We start from the raw sequence: 18,068 nt of genomic DNA on the forward strand, positions 1-18,068 counted from the left end.
GATTGCATAAAAAAAATCCAAACGACGTCAACGGGGATGGAACCAAGGCCGGCTGGAATGCAATTTTACTCTTAGAAAACACTTTCCAGCATTAAGGAGAAATACATCCATCTCGGTCTGGGCCGTGTACATATAAGCACGCATTACGTGCAAAGTAATGCGTGCTTATTTGAAACGTGTCTCTTGTTTCGCTCGCTCGTATTAATCTTAAATTGTCGTACCATATATATTATACAAATGCTTACTAGTATTTGAGAGTCGTGACATTTTCTGTTACTTTCACGCTCATTTAATGTAATAAATCGGGATGACAAAACATGAACTTAAAATCAGCTTTGGGTGTAGTGAGCAAAAGACATGCCCGGAAGTTGTACAAAGTACGAAGTATGCATCCTCATGGACGGCGAAACGTACGTGAAGATGGTTATGGGCAGCTTCCCGGACAAAAGTTCTATGAATCCACTTGTCGAGGTGAAGTCCCTAGCATGTTAAAATTCGTTTTTGCCGATCAGTTCGCAAGAAAGCTTTTAAAACCCCAAGTTTTCGCGATAAACAAAACCAAGGATTTCAAAATGTACAATCAGGACAACCTGAAAAAGACACATTCTTCCGTACAATAAAGCAAGGATCTGTAAAGCTTTTGCCTGATTTGCTGTAGTGGCGGAAAAGTATTACAATGGTATCGAGACAACGGCGTGGATTTCTTCGAAAAGGACATTAATCCATCCAATTGTCTCAATTCCACCCAGTTGAGAAATATTGGACAATTGTCAGACAGAAGTTGAAGAGCGGAAACGTGACTCGGATGCGACAGAGATGAAGAGTTGGTGGAACAAAATGGCCGCTCAGGCTGGCCAATAGAGTGTCCAAAATATGGTATTCGTAGAAAAATTCGAGATTCCATTAAAACCAAATCGATATAATTTTGTCGCAATTGTTTTCGAAGTGCAATAAATGACCTTCATTTTGAGTACTCAACATTTTCATTCCATCACATGGTTCTGAGATAGATCCGTTTTTATTGCGTCCGTATATTAAATGATTCAACTTTTAGTAGGTGTTCTAGTTGAACCCTAGCCCAAGCCGATGAAAAGATGAATATCGGCATGTTTTTTAACTCATTCTTAGCCTTGGCGATCATCTGCTTCTCCGTTTTGGCGACAAAATTATTGGAGTAGATCCTCCGTTAAAGGTTCGCCAAAATTTGTTTCCTGCGCGTGAAACTTTATGATGAAGGCTCCCCGAATGAAGAAACAGGACTACGGTTTTCTATTTTTGAGGGTCACTCTACGAGAAATGTGATGAAAAATGAGAGGTTTCAAATGCATACTACGTTATCGTTATCGTTATTGCGATATTTGTTATACTATATATCATTAGATATTAAATTTTTACTTCAATTTTTTTGATTATAATATGAACAGTGAACATTGTAAAACAAGTAAACAATTTAACGTATAAACCAGGTATGTTTTTGAGATTTCGCTCGCAGTTGGTTCTGTGGGGGAAGGGCAATAAAGTGCAACAACAACATTCAGGCGTTAGCCTCTATTCAGAAAAAAAGTAATTCCGAACGAACTGGTTACGAGCTATTTGGAAACGAATGATGTGCACCTGAACTGAATATTACAGGGGCTGAAAAGTTCCGGGATTTTTCAACAGATGGCGCCAATAAAAAATGAACAATGGGCCGTTCAAACACCGCCGGTGCTCATCGCTCTGGAAGGCCAAAAAAAGCTACGATTCCAGAAATCGTAAAACAAGTGCATCGACTCGTTTTGAACGATCGTAAACTGAAGTTACGCGAGTTAGGTGAAACCGTAGGCATTTCAAAAGAACGAGTGGGAGACATTTTCACACAACATTTGGGACATGAAAAAGCTACCCGCGCGATGGGTGCCGCGTTTGCTGGCCATCGACCAAAAACAGTGGCGCGTTGATGATTCATCAGCCGGTTTGGCGTTGTTGAAGCGTAATTGAGTTGACTCCTTTCGGCGACAATGGATTTTTTTTCGATATAACAGTAAATCTCGACGTATTCCGAAAAAAACACTGAATCCCAGAATGTCGATTTTTACAAACAAAAATTCGAGATGACATTAGAACTCGACGTTTCATGCAATTTGAATGCATTTGGCATCATTTTTTTTCTTTTCACATAATTCTAATTTTCTCCCCTCTTGAGTGATTTTTCGGTTTTCAAAAAACTCAAACTTTGACGGCTGTGCGACACTAGTAAAGCGGACTTGGAGACAGCATCAACTCCCTGCAGCTATTTGAAACTGAGTTCAACGTCTTTCGCTGCGATCGGGGCCCTTCCATCGCAGTAGCTCGTCGTTTCACTGCTGTAGCGGTGAGACGGAGACGGAGGTTCTTTGGAACAGATTTGTGTCTCTACTACCATACGTGGAAAAAGGATGTTACTTTGCGCAGTATATATTCCTCCTGACCGCAGTCGTGACGTGTGGGCTTATGATTCCCATTTGGCTTCCGTGCGAGGGTTGTGCGACCGCGCGTTCTCTGATGACACAGTTTTAATATTGTGGTGATTACAATCAGCCCATATTGCGTGGGAACCGCATGCAGATTCAGTTGTTGACCTGAATTCCTCTACGACCTCGACGGCAAGTGCTGCTCTATTGGATGGAGTCACCTTTCTCAGTCTTCAGCAGTGCAACTTCATTCGAAATTTTCGTGGCCGCGCATTGGATCTAGTTTTCTGCGCTCCCGACGTTAATATAGCCATCAGCGAATGCATAGCACCGCTGTTAGCGGTGGATCTCCACCATCCTCCGTTAGTACTTTCGTTATCATGGAGCAATGTCGGCTGCTGAGGATCGAAACGAAGCTGAACAATCGCTGAATTATTCTAAAATTGATATCGCTGCATTCAATCAGTTTCTGGGTAGCTACAATTGGAGTGTTCTTGGTCAGGACGTGAATGACATGGCGGCGCGGTTTTGTGAAATTGTCTGCAACTGGCTCGTAACGAATACTCCTCGAAAGAAACCTCCGATGTATCCAGCTTGGAGCACTCCACTCCTTCGTGTCCTACGACATGCCAAAAAAACATGCGTAGAAATCCAAGAAGTTTCTGGATTTTTTGTCAATTCCAAGCGGGAAACTGCATATATTCCGTCTAATGTATTCTTGGGCGATCGGGAGTCGTCCTCTGTTCCTGAAACATGTAATTTGTTTTCAAAACACTTTGCTTCAGTGTTTGTAGTTGACCCCGTCAGAAGCCGAGAGTGCTGCAGCTAACGTTCCGGAGACTTTAATAGACCTGCGGCCATTCGTTGTTACCCCACAGATGGTTGTGAAGGTCGTAAAAAAGTTGAAAAGTTCAACAGTACCTAGTCCTGATGGCGATAGTTTGTTTTGCCGCTGTGCTACATCCTTCGCTCTACCACTTTCCCGTACATACACAGCTTCGTTGGATCAAGGGATTTTTCGCGACGTGTGGAAGCACTCCTCCATGTTTCCCGTCTTTAAGAAAGGAGACAAGTATAACGTGACTAACTATCGTGGCATAACCAGTATATCTGCTGATCTTAGTTATTAGGCTGTCAAAAAAGTCCTGCGGTATTTCCGCGAGGTATCGTTGTAAGCGCGTAGTTCTAGTTGTATTCATTGTATCGAGTCATACTATAGCTTGTTGGAAAGGTATTTTTGCGCGCTATAATATATTCCTTGACAGTGTTTTGTTTGGTTAAGTCGTTCGTGAGTTATAGTGTCGCAAATATGGAGCAAAATAAAGAGAAAATCCGACATATTTTACAGTACTACTATGACAAAGGCAAAAATGCATCTCAAGCTGCCAATAAAATTTGTGCATGGACCCGATTTCCACCATTTTCACCGCACAACAATGGTTTCAACGTTTTCGTTCTGGTGTAGAGGTCGTCGAAGATGCGCCACGCTCCGGAAGGCCTGTCGTCGAAAATTGCGACAAAATCGCTGAATTAGCCGAGAAAGACCAGCATAGTAGCAGCCGTAGCATCGGCCAAGAGCTGGGGATAAGTCATCAAACCGTTATTAACCATTTGAAGAAGCTTGGATTCACAAAGAAGTTTGATGTATGGGTGCCACACACGTTGACGCAAAAAAACATCTTTGACCGTATCGACGCATGTGAATCGCTGCTGAATCGCAACAAAATCGACCCGTTTCTGAAGCGGATGGTGACTGGCGATCAAAAGTGGGCCACTTACGACAACGTGAAGCGCAAACGGTCGTGGTCGAAACCCGCTGAAGCGGCTCAGACGGTGGCCAAGCCCTCATTAACGGCCAGGAAGGTTCTGCTGTGTGTTTGGTGGGATTGTCAAGGAATAATCTATTATGAGCTGCTTCCCTATGGCCAAACGCTCAATTCGGACCTGTACTGCCAACAACTGGACCGCTTGAAGGTAGCACTCATGAATAAGAGGCCATCTTTGATAAACAGAGGCCACATTGTCTTCCATCAGGACAACGCCAGGCCACACACTTCTTTGGTGACGCGCCAGAAGCTCCGGGAGCTCGGATGGGAGGTTCTTTTGCATCCGCCGTATAGTCCGGACCTTGCACCAAGTGACTACCACCTGTTTTTGTCCATGGCGAACGAGCTAGGTAGTCAGAAGTTAGCCACAAAAGAGGCCTGTGAAAATTAGCTATCCGAGTTTTTTGCCAATAAGGAAGCGAGCAAAACGGCGCATATTTGACTTAAAACAGTTTTTTTTTTTTTTTATCTTCGCTTATTGTTCGTCGGCCTATTTCCGCCACTTTAGTGCCAATCACCGACATCAGGGAGGCGACTCCACCTGTTCCTACCTATCAGACTCAACAACTCATGAGCCGGGCCAACTTCTTTTACTTCCGCTCCGAAGGAAGACGTAACCAGAGATTTTTCGCCTCAGAAAATCCCAACGACGCCCGCTGGGATTGAACCCAGGCCGATCGGATTGTGAGGCTGTTACGCTAACCATACAACCACTGGCGCCGTCGACTTAAAACAGATGATTGTAACTAATTTTATGAACAAATGAATATTCAAAAAAAATACCGCAGGACTTTTTTGACAGCCTAATATTTGAGCTGATCGTAACAATGTTGTCTTCTTCGAAGATAAGAGCTATATCTCACCAATACAACATGGCTTTATGCCAGGACGCTCGGTTAGCACCAACCTTCTCGAGTTTTCATCGTTTTGTATCAACCACCTAGAGGGACGTGCTCAAGTCGATGCTATTTATACCGACATAAAAGCCGTCTTGGTGCTTCTGAAGGATTCATAAACTAGCAGAGGTCATACCTTTCTGGAAGAACGCTCCGTGTCAAGCTCCAGTCTTACACTTCCTCTCCGTTTGCTGTTTCTTCGGGAGTTCCACAAGGCAGCAATCTAGGACCACTGCTGTTCGCAATCTTCTATAATAATGTGTCGCTTATTCTAGCATCCGGCTATGTGTCGATCTATGCAGACGACTTGAAAACTTATCTTACCATCAAAACTCTTGAGGATTGTCGTCGTTTGCAGAGCTTGCTCGACCAGTTCGTGTGTTGGTGGCGCTTGAATAAACTCACCATCAGCATCACTAAGTGTGTGATCATGAGTTTCTATCGAATAAGACAGCCAATTATATTGACTACAGGATCGATAACTTCATTTTGGATAGAGTCAGTCAGGTCAACGACTTGGGCGTACTTCTCGACTCTAAAGTCACCTTCGACGCACACCGTTCTGCGCTGATCACTAAATCCAATCGTCAGCTGAGGTTCATCTCGAGAATTTCTAGGGAATTTACTGATCCTGACTGCCTGAAATCACTCTTCTGCTATCTTGTTCGGCCAATTTTGGAAACAGCATCTGTAGTATGGAACCCTTATCAGCACATGTGGAGCATCAGGATTGAACGACTTCAAAAATGGTTCATTCGTAGAGCACGGAGCGGAACCTGCCGCCATATACTGCTGGATGTCGATCACTGAACATGGATACACTTCAGCGACGTAGACGTATTCAACAAGCCACTTTCGTTGCCAAACTAATTTCTGCTGAAATTGATGCTCGAGAGTGTGAACTTTCGCGTCCCCAGCCGAGTCCTACGATCCTCGTATTTGTTGCAACCGCTACCGCATCGTTCATCATTTGGTTAACATGAGTCAATTACGGAGATGATAAGAGCATTTTTCTTAGTAGAGCACCTGTTTGATTTTGGAGAATCAGCACGACGCTTCAAAAACAGAATTGAGAATTCCGATGTGGCATGGCATTGAGCATGTTTTAGTGTTATTTCGACTATTTAGAACTATTTATAATTATTCATTAAGACGATGTTGTCAGAAGAACTTTTAACTAAACAAATAAACAAATAAACAAATAAAGTCCGATTGAGCTGATATTTTGAATAGGGTAGGTTTTCGTGGGAATCAACATTTTTAATCATGATCTGCTAGTGGTTTTTCAGCTGGCTTTTGGGCCGCTGGGTACGACCTAGTTAACCTTAAACGAAATAAGAACGTTTACCTTGGGTGCTAGTGAACAATTCCCTTGGTTATGCATGCTAGTGGATGGGTATGTGCGAGAATTTGTAAATTGACAATTTGTCATTTGTTCTGGTCGGGGGATGTTTTTTTATTAAGATAAATTTCTTACGAGTTACATTGTGGTCACGCGTATTCTAGATCTTGCTACTAATAATACATACATTACTATTCGTAAGGTAATACCTACTTTGAATAGGCAAATAATTCCTCTGGGAACGTTAGTGCCATTAAAGAGTGATGAGTCGAGAAAATATCTCTGGACTCGATACTATGGTGCTATAGAAGCGAAGTTGTGGCAGAAGAAATGACTTTGTACTCCATCTCAATTCTGGGATGTCAAGCTCTATCTCGTATGTGCTCCCGTGGCCGAGTGGTTAGCGTCCACATTATCATGCCGGGGGTTCGGGTTCGATTCCCGTTTCGTTAAAGAGATTTCTTCCGATTTGCACTGTGGTCACGCGTATTCTAGAGCATGCCACTCCAGAATACATTCAAGGCGTGTTTTTCGTCATAGAAATCTCAACTAAGTAGTAATACTTACGTTGAGAAGGCCAAAGTTCCACTGGGAGTGTTAGTGCCATCCAAGAAGGAGATGTTCTATCTCGTAAGGATATACAGATTGCACATCTCATGAATGTGGTTACGAAGTTTTCGTGGTTCAGGAATCCACCAGTGACATGTAAAAATCACATTCAACAGTATGAAAATAGAGTGTGTACCATTTCTAGTGCATATATTACAACCACGATTGAGTATAGTGTGCATTTGAAATCTTCCCAATCTTTGGTGCTGTAGGAAGTATGGCATTCGTCACTCCCACAAAATTTCGCTCTCTGAAATTTAAAAAATCGAAATCATATATTTCATCTTAAAACACTTGCCGCTGTATTGTGCCGTTCCCTTCATTTCCCCTATGTCATCGTCCATTCGCTAGAAGATGGCCAATACCTCCCGCAACGAGTCGAGGGGAAGCACTCTGAGCCTATCCCCAGAAATATGCGATACAAGTTTTCATGTAGTTTTAACCCTACGCTACAAGTCGGGGGTAAATGGTTCAACAAAATGCCATGCTTGGTCTCCATGTCGAGGGAAAACTACGCGCGGCGCGCTTAATTCCATTTGACAGCAAGCCCCCTGCTGTTGCCTAGGCTGATGATGGGGCGCTTTTACTTGGAATGGTTGCCGCTTGCCAAACACTCACGGGGAAGTTCGGCCACGTTATCGACTACGACTTGGGAGCAAAGTGTTTCCCCAGCGTTTCATGATGGTGCTTTGATTATTTACTCGCTGCTGTTTTTATATTTGCCCACTTGATTTTATGTTGACTTAAAACGGCGTATAAAAATTGATTCAGAAACGCTATTAATCATCCGGGGGGCATTAGTGTTTGCTTGTGACGAAAATAAATGATGATAGGATAAATACATGTAAATTGTTTTTCTCTTTCTTGTTTTCTCAGTAATGTTGTTGATTTGTTTTTTCCTGTGTTTTGGATTGTCATGCTAGTTGTCCGAAATTCATAATAAAGGCGAGTTAATGAGTTACAAATTCATGTTATTCGTTAGCATATCAATTATAATTATGCATTTTCTTATTTCCACACAAGAAAAAAAAACAAGAAGAAACGCCTTTTAAGGAATAATAGAACTTTTTGAGTGACCTTCCTCGTTTAATTTTTTCTTATCAAGTGTGATAAATTTATAAGAAAGAGTCACTTCCACCAGCTTTCCTTAGCAACGGAAGCCTAGCCACATTGACACAATTTTATATGCCTTTGTTTTTCCCTCGAATATTTTCTGGATCGGATAGAACTTACAACCGAATTAATAGAAACACATTGGAACCAGTCAACGACGTGAAAATGTGTCCATCGGAAATTAAGAAAAAGATTTAGTGCTTTGCCTTCTTCCTTGTTCTCTTCCTTGTTCTCTTCCTTGTACAGCTCTTCATATTTTGCTTTTCAACCTAATTACATAGAGGAATTCGCATGCATTACATAATGAAAATATGAGAGAACAAAAGCATTTCAGAGCATTGCGAATAAAAAAAGTTAATCGTTCGGGAGGTTGCTTCTTCTTCTTCTTCTTCAATGGCACTAACGTTCCTAGAGGAACTTCGCCGTCTCAACGTAGTATTACTTGCGTCATTTTTATTAGTACTTAGTTGAGATTTCTATGCCAAATAACACGCCTTGAATGCATTCTGAGTGGCAAGCTCTGGAATACGCGTGATCACAGTGCCAGTCGGAGGAAATTTCTTTGACGAAAAATTTCCCCGACCAGAACGGGAATCGAACCCGAACACCCGGCATGTTAGTTATGACGCTAACCACTCGGCCAAGGGAGCACATAAGGAAGGTTGCTATAATTGGAATAAATCGCATTTGGTTGGTCGCATAATATTGTTGACACTGAATTCGATCTACTATGGTCATGATTGGCAATTGATGAATATTATTGGATCTTTGACTGAACAATTATTATCCATTGCCATTACTTAAATTCGCCACCATCTTCAGGAACACACATGATGTTCTCGTAACATCATCTGTTGGAATACAGCAGGGACAGACTGAAAGTCTCAATAGCATTTCTAGTTTTACCACCATTCTGGTAAATACCTCGTTAGCTGACATAGTTAAAAATCACCAATAACCACAATCCCACCAGCTGGAAAATATTGACATCCAACTTATTGGAAAGCGCAAAACATTCGGAGTTTCAAAATGGTACACGATATGTAGAATAAACCGAAAACAATCGAATATACCCATATGTTGATTCTCTGGCAATACCGTTTGCGAATACTATTTATAGAATCCTCCTGTCACCACCGTGTTATAGTTACGGCCGCAATAATGTGATGTCCTTGTAAGCGGTCCTAGTCACGTATCGGAGGCACCTCTATCGTGTCTACATCTCATCTATCGGGATCTGTCGGACGTGATGTTTGCCAATTTCTGATATTTGGACAGCATCACGTGCGTTCAGTTTCGGCGGTGGATGCAAATTTGTTTCGGCCGTACATTCCATACATTCGAACACCCCAGCCCTTTGTTTGTAACCCAGACCACTGGTTGATTTAATGTGAACTAATATATGTCGTGTGAATGAAAAAAGGACAATTGTTAAATTAAAAAGTTACATTCGATCATTTTGTAACGATGACCGCATAGACACATCGGTTTACATAGAGATAGCAACATATGAGTATTCGTCAAAAAAAATCTCCTCTTACTCCTTTGGTTTTATAAGATCGTTTGGCCAGTGCATTTGCTTTTAACAAATTCTGATTTTGAGTTGCCAATATAATTCGTTTGTTCAAGATTACTTTCTGCTTACTGCTCGATTTTGCGCAAAGTTTTGCTTGGAAACGAAAGTTTTGTGGATCTTTTATCAGTAGACTAGAGTAGAAATTATGAATAGAGTACCGTGATAACAATACTGACCGTCCAGGACTACTCAACTTATCCGTGAAGCGTGAAATCGTAGTAGAAGTGGAAGAAAATTATTTCAGACTGTAATCCAGACAACCAGGGAAGTTGTTGGTCCGCATATCATTTGACTCTTTGCAATCATTTTTTTCAGATGAAGTTAATACCAAAACTAATGAGATCCAAGAAACAAGTCATTCGACGCATTCTGCATTTGACGATTTTGCATTTGAAATGTCAATTTTGCAAGGTTAAGTTTTCTCATCTCATATAGTTTTCAACCAAAATGGTCGGGTACAAGGATCGCAAAAACGTTCTTCTGAAACGTTCTGAAGAACGTTTATTGACTTCCCGGAAGATTCAATTAAGGAAAGGTGGAAGCTAGCCATTGTAGTAGTATAGGTAAACCCACGTGTAAAAATGGGGTAATAGTGTTTGTTCCTCCAATTTTCATTCGGTAGAAATGTGTTGATGATGATGAACACCATCGCCACCGCCGGCAACTGGTTGCTTGCTGGCTGACTGTCAAATTGTAATTACTACTAAGATATAAACCATAGGACGGACGATGTATACATCTTACTTTTGATGCAACTTATTTTATTTTATCAATGTATTCCTCAGTCACATCCAGCTTGATGTGTGGACGTTGAGAGTTATTTGGGAATGTTGTTGTTATGTTCATTTTCGCGCCGCTCAAACTCTCAACACTCATCATGATGGTCGGGGTTTAACTGAATGTTGTATCTTCCACCCTCATCGTGTATATGCATCGAGCTCCGATTCAACATGATTCTCTGAGCGGCGACAAAATGGGCATAATAACTACAATCTCCGGAGCCATGCCATGTGAGCTTACTCTCGAATTGAATGGAATTGAGGGAAGCTGCTTGTTGCATTAGAAAGCATGTACGAATAAAATCGACCTCTTTCATCGTTACATCATTCACTTGTTTTACTATTTCCACTATATATGTTCCCACACACGTGGGGATCTCTTCCCTTAATTTGTATACAGTAAAACCTGTTTTTGTGCGAATTTTTTTTGTGCGATTTTTTTTTGTGCGGGTTCTTGTTCTTGTGCGGGTTTCTTTGTGCGGTATATGAAAAGAAACATTTTTGACAAAGTTGTCGTCCATTTAGTTTTTTTTTCGATGGTTTCTCTCATCAATTGCTCTAAGTTTTTCTAAGTTTTTGCATGACATGATATCTAACAGCAACACGTTTCGACAAAACAGCACAAAACAGCCACGCGCAACCGAAAAGGCAAACTGTCCCATCGCAAAGCAGGGAAACAAAAGAAAATTGAACGATGAACTGCGTGAATTTGAGTTATTTTCTTGGGGGAAACTTTTTTTATGCGGCCCCTATCTACCGCACAAAAAAAGTTTTTTCAAAATGTGTACCGAACACGATTTTTTAAAGCTACTGGTGAAGTTTTGCATGATTTTTTTATGCGAATTTCTTTGTGCAGTCCCTATCCCCCGCACAAAAAAAAAAAAGGTTTGCCTGTATATTTCCATGGTGAAAAACTAAAAATTACATTAATCACATTTGTCTCGAATTCGGAACACCATTTATGTCACTGATTCATATTCCGAACACTTTTGTCTCAAATTCATTCCCAAAATGCATTTGTTTAAAACATTCATAACTTTTGAACTACTGGACCGATTCAGATGATCGATATATCAAATTGAAGCAAATAAGCTAGTCTTTTGTGGAAAAATATTTGACTCGCAAGAAAATTTGACTTTACATGAAAACAACACTTCACATGAAAACAACAAACAAAATAGTTGAAAAAACTAGGGTAAATGATCTTGATTTGTCCAATTTGGGGTGTTTTACGCAACTAATGAATGCAAATCGATTTTTTTCATGAAAATCATATATAATCGATACGAGTTTGGGTTTGTTGAAAAGCCCCAAGTCTCTAGTTGCTAATACTACCATAAGGCGTTGAAATTATTCAAATTTTTATGTTTTTTAACGATTTCCCTCAAAGAGGAATTATGATCATGGTTTGACCACTTCTGATCATGGTTTGTCCAAAAAATGTTCGTTTTTTGTCCGGCTTTAGAAATCACCATTTTTGAATGAAAACAATCGAATTCTCAAGTAGATGTTGCATTTATCATTGCTTGAGTTTACTGTCTTCATATTGATCCATTCATAATTTAGGCTTTCTTCAGAATATTGCATTTTCTTGGGCATTTTAAAAGTGTTCTCCTCAAGACACTCAACATAGAGAAACTTTACTTCTGCTATACGCGAGGAACACGATAAACAAACTGCAGAGCTCCAAGCGGTTGCCATAGAAATCATGTGGACAAAACAACATTATTGAATTGGACAACTCATGATCAGAATTGAGTTCATTAAAATGCGTTAATTTAATGGTTTAGATATGTAAATCTGATAAAAATGGTGTGCAAGAATGATATTTACAATATTTATTACTGTTATAATCCAGAAATGGTCTGAATACGTGCCAAATAATCATCTGTTGGTTGATTAAAAGTTAGCTCAAGTGAGGCGCGCATTAACACCAACAGAATGTGGATCTTATAATCCTTTAAAACATGTGTATCCGTGAAAATATACTATATAACTACAGTAAATCATGAAGAAGACAATATTATTTATATGTTTTGAAATATTTGAATACCTAATTTGACACAGGTGCGCTGAACTAGAGCATTCAAAACAATGGACAAACCATGATCACATTTTCGACTGGACAAACCAAAATCATTTACCCCACAAAAACTGAAAAAATAATGGTGATTGTCTTTTACGGAAGTTGCTAACGTAAACATTTTATCATTGGTTTTGATTGTCACTTTTTTGCAAATGCTTAATATTGTAAATTATAGGCTGTATCGATACCTGTAAATGATGTGAAAATGTAGCCTATAACCCGAAGAATGTCAAGGCTTTCATTATTCAATTATTTATAACATTAAAGTGTAGTAAATTTACATTTAAAAATGAAGTGTTCGGAAGTTGAGACTGTTCGGAATATGAGACAAAACGGTAGCCGAGTAAAGATTTCGTCGTTTTTCTCATATAGCTGAGCAAATAATCGAGTGTTCAAAGAATTGCTTCAATTGTTTCCCTTTTCCCGACCCATTTCAAGTTTCCTGAAATAATTGATTTTTTTGTTACGTCGTGCACATGACCAAGCATTTTGTAGATTCTTTTTCAATGACTTTATTCAGTTCACTTCATTTAGCAATGTAAACACCTTGTAATCTTTTGAATTAAATTAGAAGTTGAGTACATTATCATTCAAGCTCTCACGTATTTCAGAACGCATATGAAATTGCAACCTAAAGACAAGCTTGTTATACAGTAAAATATCAGGAGCATGTTTGGACATGAATTTGATGATGACTTCCTTCGTGTTAAATCGCATATATGCTTAAAATACAGAGAAACATGCCTGAAGGACTCATACGCTCAAACACATTATCTTGCACGAACCTGTTCACATTTTTTTACCATCCGAATTTTTCATCTTGTACTTTTCGTACTTTTCTATTTTCATATTGTGCAGATTCATCGTCTGGGTTTTGGGGTTTTAAATGTACAGCAATAATATTATCTACTAAGATATTAGTCATTCTGAGGGTTACCACATATACAGAATCTTCTGTATTTTACAGATTTTAGGCCAAATTTCAGATACAGAATTAAAGATTTTCTGAAAAGATACAGAATTTAAAGATATTTTTTCAAATTCAAATTTCAATGTTATTAATTACAGTTCATTTTCTCTGTCTTCCTTCTTACTAATAGAATTTGTTTTTGACATAGGACTACGTCTTTCATTTCTGTACCGGGGTATAAGTTCAAAGTGTCGAAAACGAAAGAGTGACGCTGGACTGCAAGGATTTGAACGTTAATACCTCTTTTTCGGCTGAACGGAGTGGTATGATAATCATTTCATTCGAAGAACAAAATGTCCATGAGTTATATGATTGTTAATTATAGACCCGAAAACTTGTTTCAATAGCTTCAAAATTGCTTAGAAAACAGGTTATTGAAACCATATATAAACTCGCATACACTCTGGAAATCCATTCAGTTGATGCGGCGATGTGAGATGAGGACGGTCGCACTCAGACGCCTATGCATTATGGTCTTCTTTTTCAATTTCATTTCTCTTCTGCAGTTGAACCGAACGGATGGGTATAAAACATGACGCTTCCCTTGCTTTCGTTCATTTCTACCTTTACTCTGGTACCGTGAGGACTCGTTTCATTGGGACCAAGCAGACCGCTCGTAAATCTACCGGTGATGAGGCACCTCAAGAGCAGCTCGGAAAAGCGCACCCGCCGCAGGAGGTGTGAAGGAGCCGCATCTCTACCGACAGGGAACCGTAGCTTTGTGTGAAATTCGTCGCTTTCAGAAGTCGACCGAATTGCTGATCTGCAAGCTACCATTGCAGCGTTTGGTTCGTGGAATTGCTCAAGACTTCAAAACCGACTTGGGCTTCCAAAATTTTCCGCCGTTATGGCACTGCAGGAGGCAAGCGAGGCATATTTAGTCGGTCTGTTCGAAGATACCAATTTGTGTGCTAAGCCACGCAAAACGCGTCACATCATGCGCAAGGACATCCAGCTGGCCCATCGTATCCGAGGAGAGCGTGCTATTACATTAGCATATAATCAACGGCCCTTTTCAGGGACACCAAAAAAGTTTTTCCAGGCCGAACTGAAAGAAGCATTTAGCGAAAATAGTTGACGAATAATGACGAATACGAACTTTGTGATAGTGGATATTTCACTATATCGAAGAAATCACTTTGCTGCGTTATAAAATTATTTGTGTACGAATGTCGCAATCGATAGTCGATTCTAATTTGCGCAGGGTATTTCCTCGGAGGACTACATTCCTCCTTTGAGCATTAATGATCTCTTTCTGGCAGAACGAAGTGGTATGATAATCACATTATTCGAAAGATAAAATGCAGAAGTTTTCTGCCAATCTCCTTTCAACCTCCAACAACCCTCTTCTTCCGTTTGTCGTTTTTCAATTCTATTTCTCCTCTGCAGTCGGACCTAATGGAGCATTTAGCGAAAACTGAGGTATCGATGATAATTCGATGTTTATGGGTGCCATTGACTATAAATTTGAAAGTGAAGAACACGATATATGTTGTAGTGGATATTATATTACATATCAATATTTGTCTACGAATACTGCAATCGATCGTCATTATTGGGAAGTTGGAATTGTTGGAAAGAGGCCTTATTCTTGCTGTGTAATTCCGAGGAGGAATCCATTCCTTCTCAAGTGTTAATAATCCTGCACCGGAACAACGATGATTCCAACTGTCGGGGCTTGGTGAGTGGGTACTATTTGCGCTGGGTATTTCCGAGGAGGAATCGATTCCCACTTAATAATTCTTAATAATTCTTTTCCGGCTAAATGAAGTGGTATGTCTAAGAGATGAAATGTCTAAGATTTATATGCTTGTTACTTATTTATTGCTAAGTCAACGTTAGTCCTACGTCACCTTTGCGGTTATATCAAAGATATAACCCACTTATAGTTTTTTATCGTTGAGTCATGGAGATATGTACCTTGATTTAGAAAAATGTATATGAAATGTCACCTCACTTCTCCATTCATGCTATGGATGTTTTTGGGATACTTTTTGATAATTCCACATTCATCAGCGCGTGTTGAGTGAATATTCTCGCTTCACAGTGCCAACAAAACAAAATTCTGGAATCGGTTGGCTTGCACAATTATGGACTCTATTTTGAAAGCAAACTATAAATAAGAGCAAGAATTTCAAAATGAAAAAAAATCTTTCTTTCCATTTTTCCCGTTAGTTTTTTGATACAGATTTTTTTGCTAAGAATACAGATATACAGATTATTTCAGAAAATTTTACAGGATCAAATGTGACAATGTGGTGGTTAGCGTAACGTTCTCTGTATTTTAAACATATACGCGATTTAACACGAAGGAAGTTATCATCAAGGTCATGTCCAAACATGCTCCTGATATTTTAATGTATAACAAGCTTGTCCCTAGGGGGTCTTCGTAGCCACTTGGTTACGCGTTCGTTTACCAAGCGATCGATCGTGAGTTCAAACTCAGGGCCCCAATTGACCATCTTTCACCATCACCACGGTGGAACAATGATCGATTCATCCATACAACTGCTCTGCTCTGCAAGAAACATCGGGCTGCTGTTCTATTAATAACCCAACAATGGTCAATATCAATTGTCTCCGCTGTCCGGTCTGCTGAACAATAGAAGAACAGAAAAAATACCCTTTCGCCTAAATGGCTACTACGGTGTAATTTACCATAATCTAATGGAGCAGAAAACTTAACGCCTAAATGGCTTCTACTAACTACTGTGTAATTTACAATTTATAGAAACATAAACATATGTACATGTACGCGATTAAAACCCGGCTCTGTTACATTTAAAAAATGCTATGAGTCTAATAAATAAATAAATGGGATAAAAAAAAGCTTGTCCCTTGGTTACAATTTCATATGCTGAAATACGTGGGAGCTTAAATGATAATGTACTCAACTTCTAATTTGATTGAAGAGATTACAGGGTATTTACATAGCTAAATGAAGTGAACTGGAATAAAGTGATTAAAAAAGAATTTACAAAATGCTTGGTCATCTATGTGCATGACATAACAAAAAATTGTTTTTCAATTATTTCAGGAAACTTGGAAATATGGAGCATATGGAATATTTCAAACATGAATTTGTGTTATTTTATAGGGGTCGATATCCAGACCCCGTCGACCCCCAAAATCAATTTTCCTTTCTGTCGACCCCTGGAAAACCGAAATCGACCCCAGGGGATCGATATCGACCACTTTGGGAACCCTGGTCTAGAGATATCGTTCAAACAGCCAAAGTGGAAGTTCGAAAAGCGATAATTTATCAGCGAGGTCAACAAGAAAACTAACTGACCTTTACGAGGAATGCATAAATGTGCCACTGGAGTTCTGGGCGCGTGTTGTCTGGTCGCATGGATCGACATTTTCAATATGAAACATGAAACGGTGTCTAGGAGTTTACCGGAGAAATATCGAAGGACAGATACATACAACCAACCATGAAACACGGAAATTTTATGTCATGAATTGTTCTGGGGAAAATTATACTTGATCAAAAACAGAATACCTTCAGACAATATCTTCTACGAAAATTTCGATGGATCGATGCGGAAAATGAGGGTAGAAGGTTGCGGTAAAGAAATTGCTCGTTCACTACCGTTCCTACCCTGGAGGCATCTGAAAATTCAGATTTGAATTTAATTTTGGGATATCCTTGATGATGTGGTAAAAAACGACGTAACAAACGTATTATCAGTTATACAGAATTCTTGGAAAGATCAAAATACTTGAATTGTTGGTGTTTAAAAAGTCATTTGTCCCGATTAATTTCCATTTGATCATAAATTTTAAATATAAAGCGGCTAGTTTTACATTTTTTTTTTATCCAAAATATATATTTTATTAAGGCTCATATGGCGTCAGCCTAACGGGGCCGAGAGTTCAATATTTTGACAATGTTTGCTTAGACTATGTTAGTAATATGTAACCGATTACTCGCGGTTGACTCGAGGTTAGTATTACAAGTGTTCTCATAATTGGTATGTCGCAGTCTTCGATGCTCTGTACGTGTGCCCGACACGGGATACTTCCTATTGGGATGCAGCTGACCATTACTCAGCAACGCCCCCTAGTCTGTACCCCATATCTAGCGTGGTGCGTCTTTCTCGACTCGAGGAATCCAGGATAGAATGGCGGCGCAATCATCAGCTCGTGTAAAGTTGTCATGAGCGGTACAACCTTTGGCTCTTGTTGAATAATCAGTGGACTGCACAACCTTCGGCCCGTGCATCTGTAAAGAGTGTGTGTATGTATTGCCGCGACTAAGTAAAAGTTTATCGATCGGATAGGAGGGATATGAAACGGGGACACAACGAAGGAAACATCATTAAACGTTGACATCGGCGTTTCTGAGGAACAGATATAGATGAAGCAGAAGATCAGGATCCCGGCTACCTAAGATATCCCGGACGGGGATATCCGATTGTCTGCCTTGTGCTCTC

At 39.9% G+C, this 18,068-nt stretch overlaps 1 protein-coding gene across 9 annotated transcripts in view; it reads right to left on the reverse strand.

Moving 5' to 3' along the window:
- LOC129775136 (amyloid-beta-like protein) overlaps window positions 1–18,068 on the reverse strand; it is a 181,248-nt gene that overhangs the window by 44,503 nt on the left and 118,677 nt on the right. The gene's annotated exons all lie outside the window — the stretch shown is intronic.

Source organism: Toxorhynchites rutilus, chromosome 3, assembly GCF_029784135.1.
Source record: "Toxorhynchites rutilus septentrionalis strain SRP chromosome 3, ASM2978413v1, whole genome shotgun sequence".
In the NCBI taxonomy this organism is placed as follows: domain Eukaryota; kingdom Metazoa; phylum Arthropoda; class Insecta; order Diptera; family Culicidae; genus Toxorhynchites; species Toxorhynchites rutilus.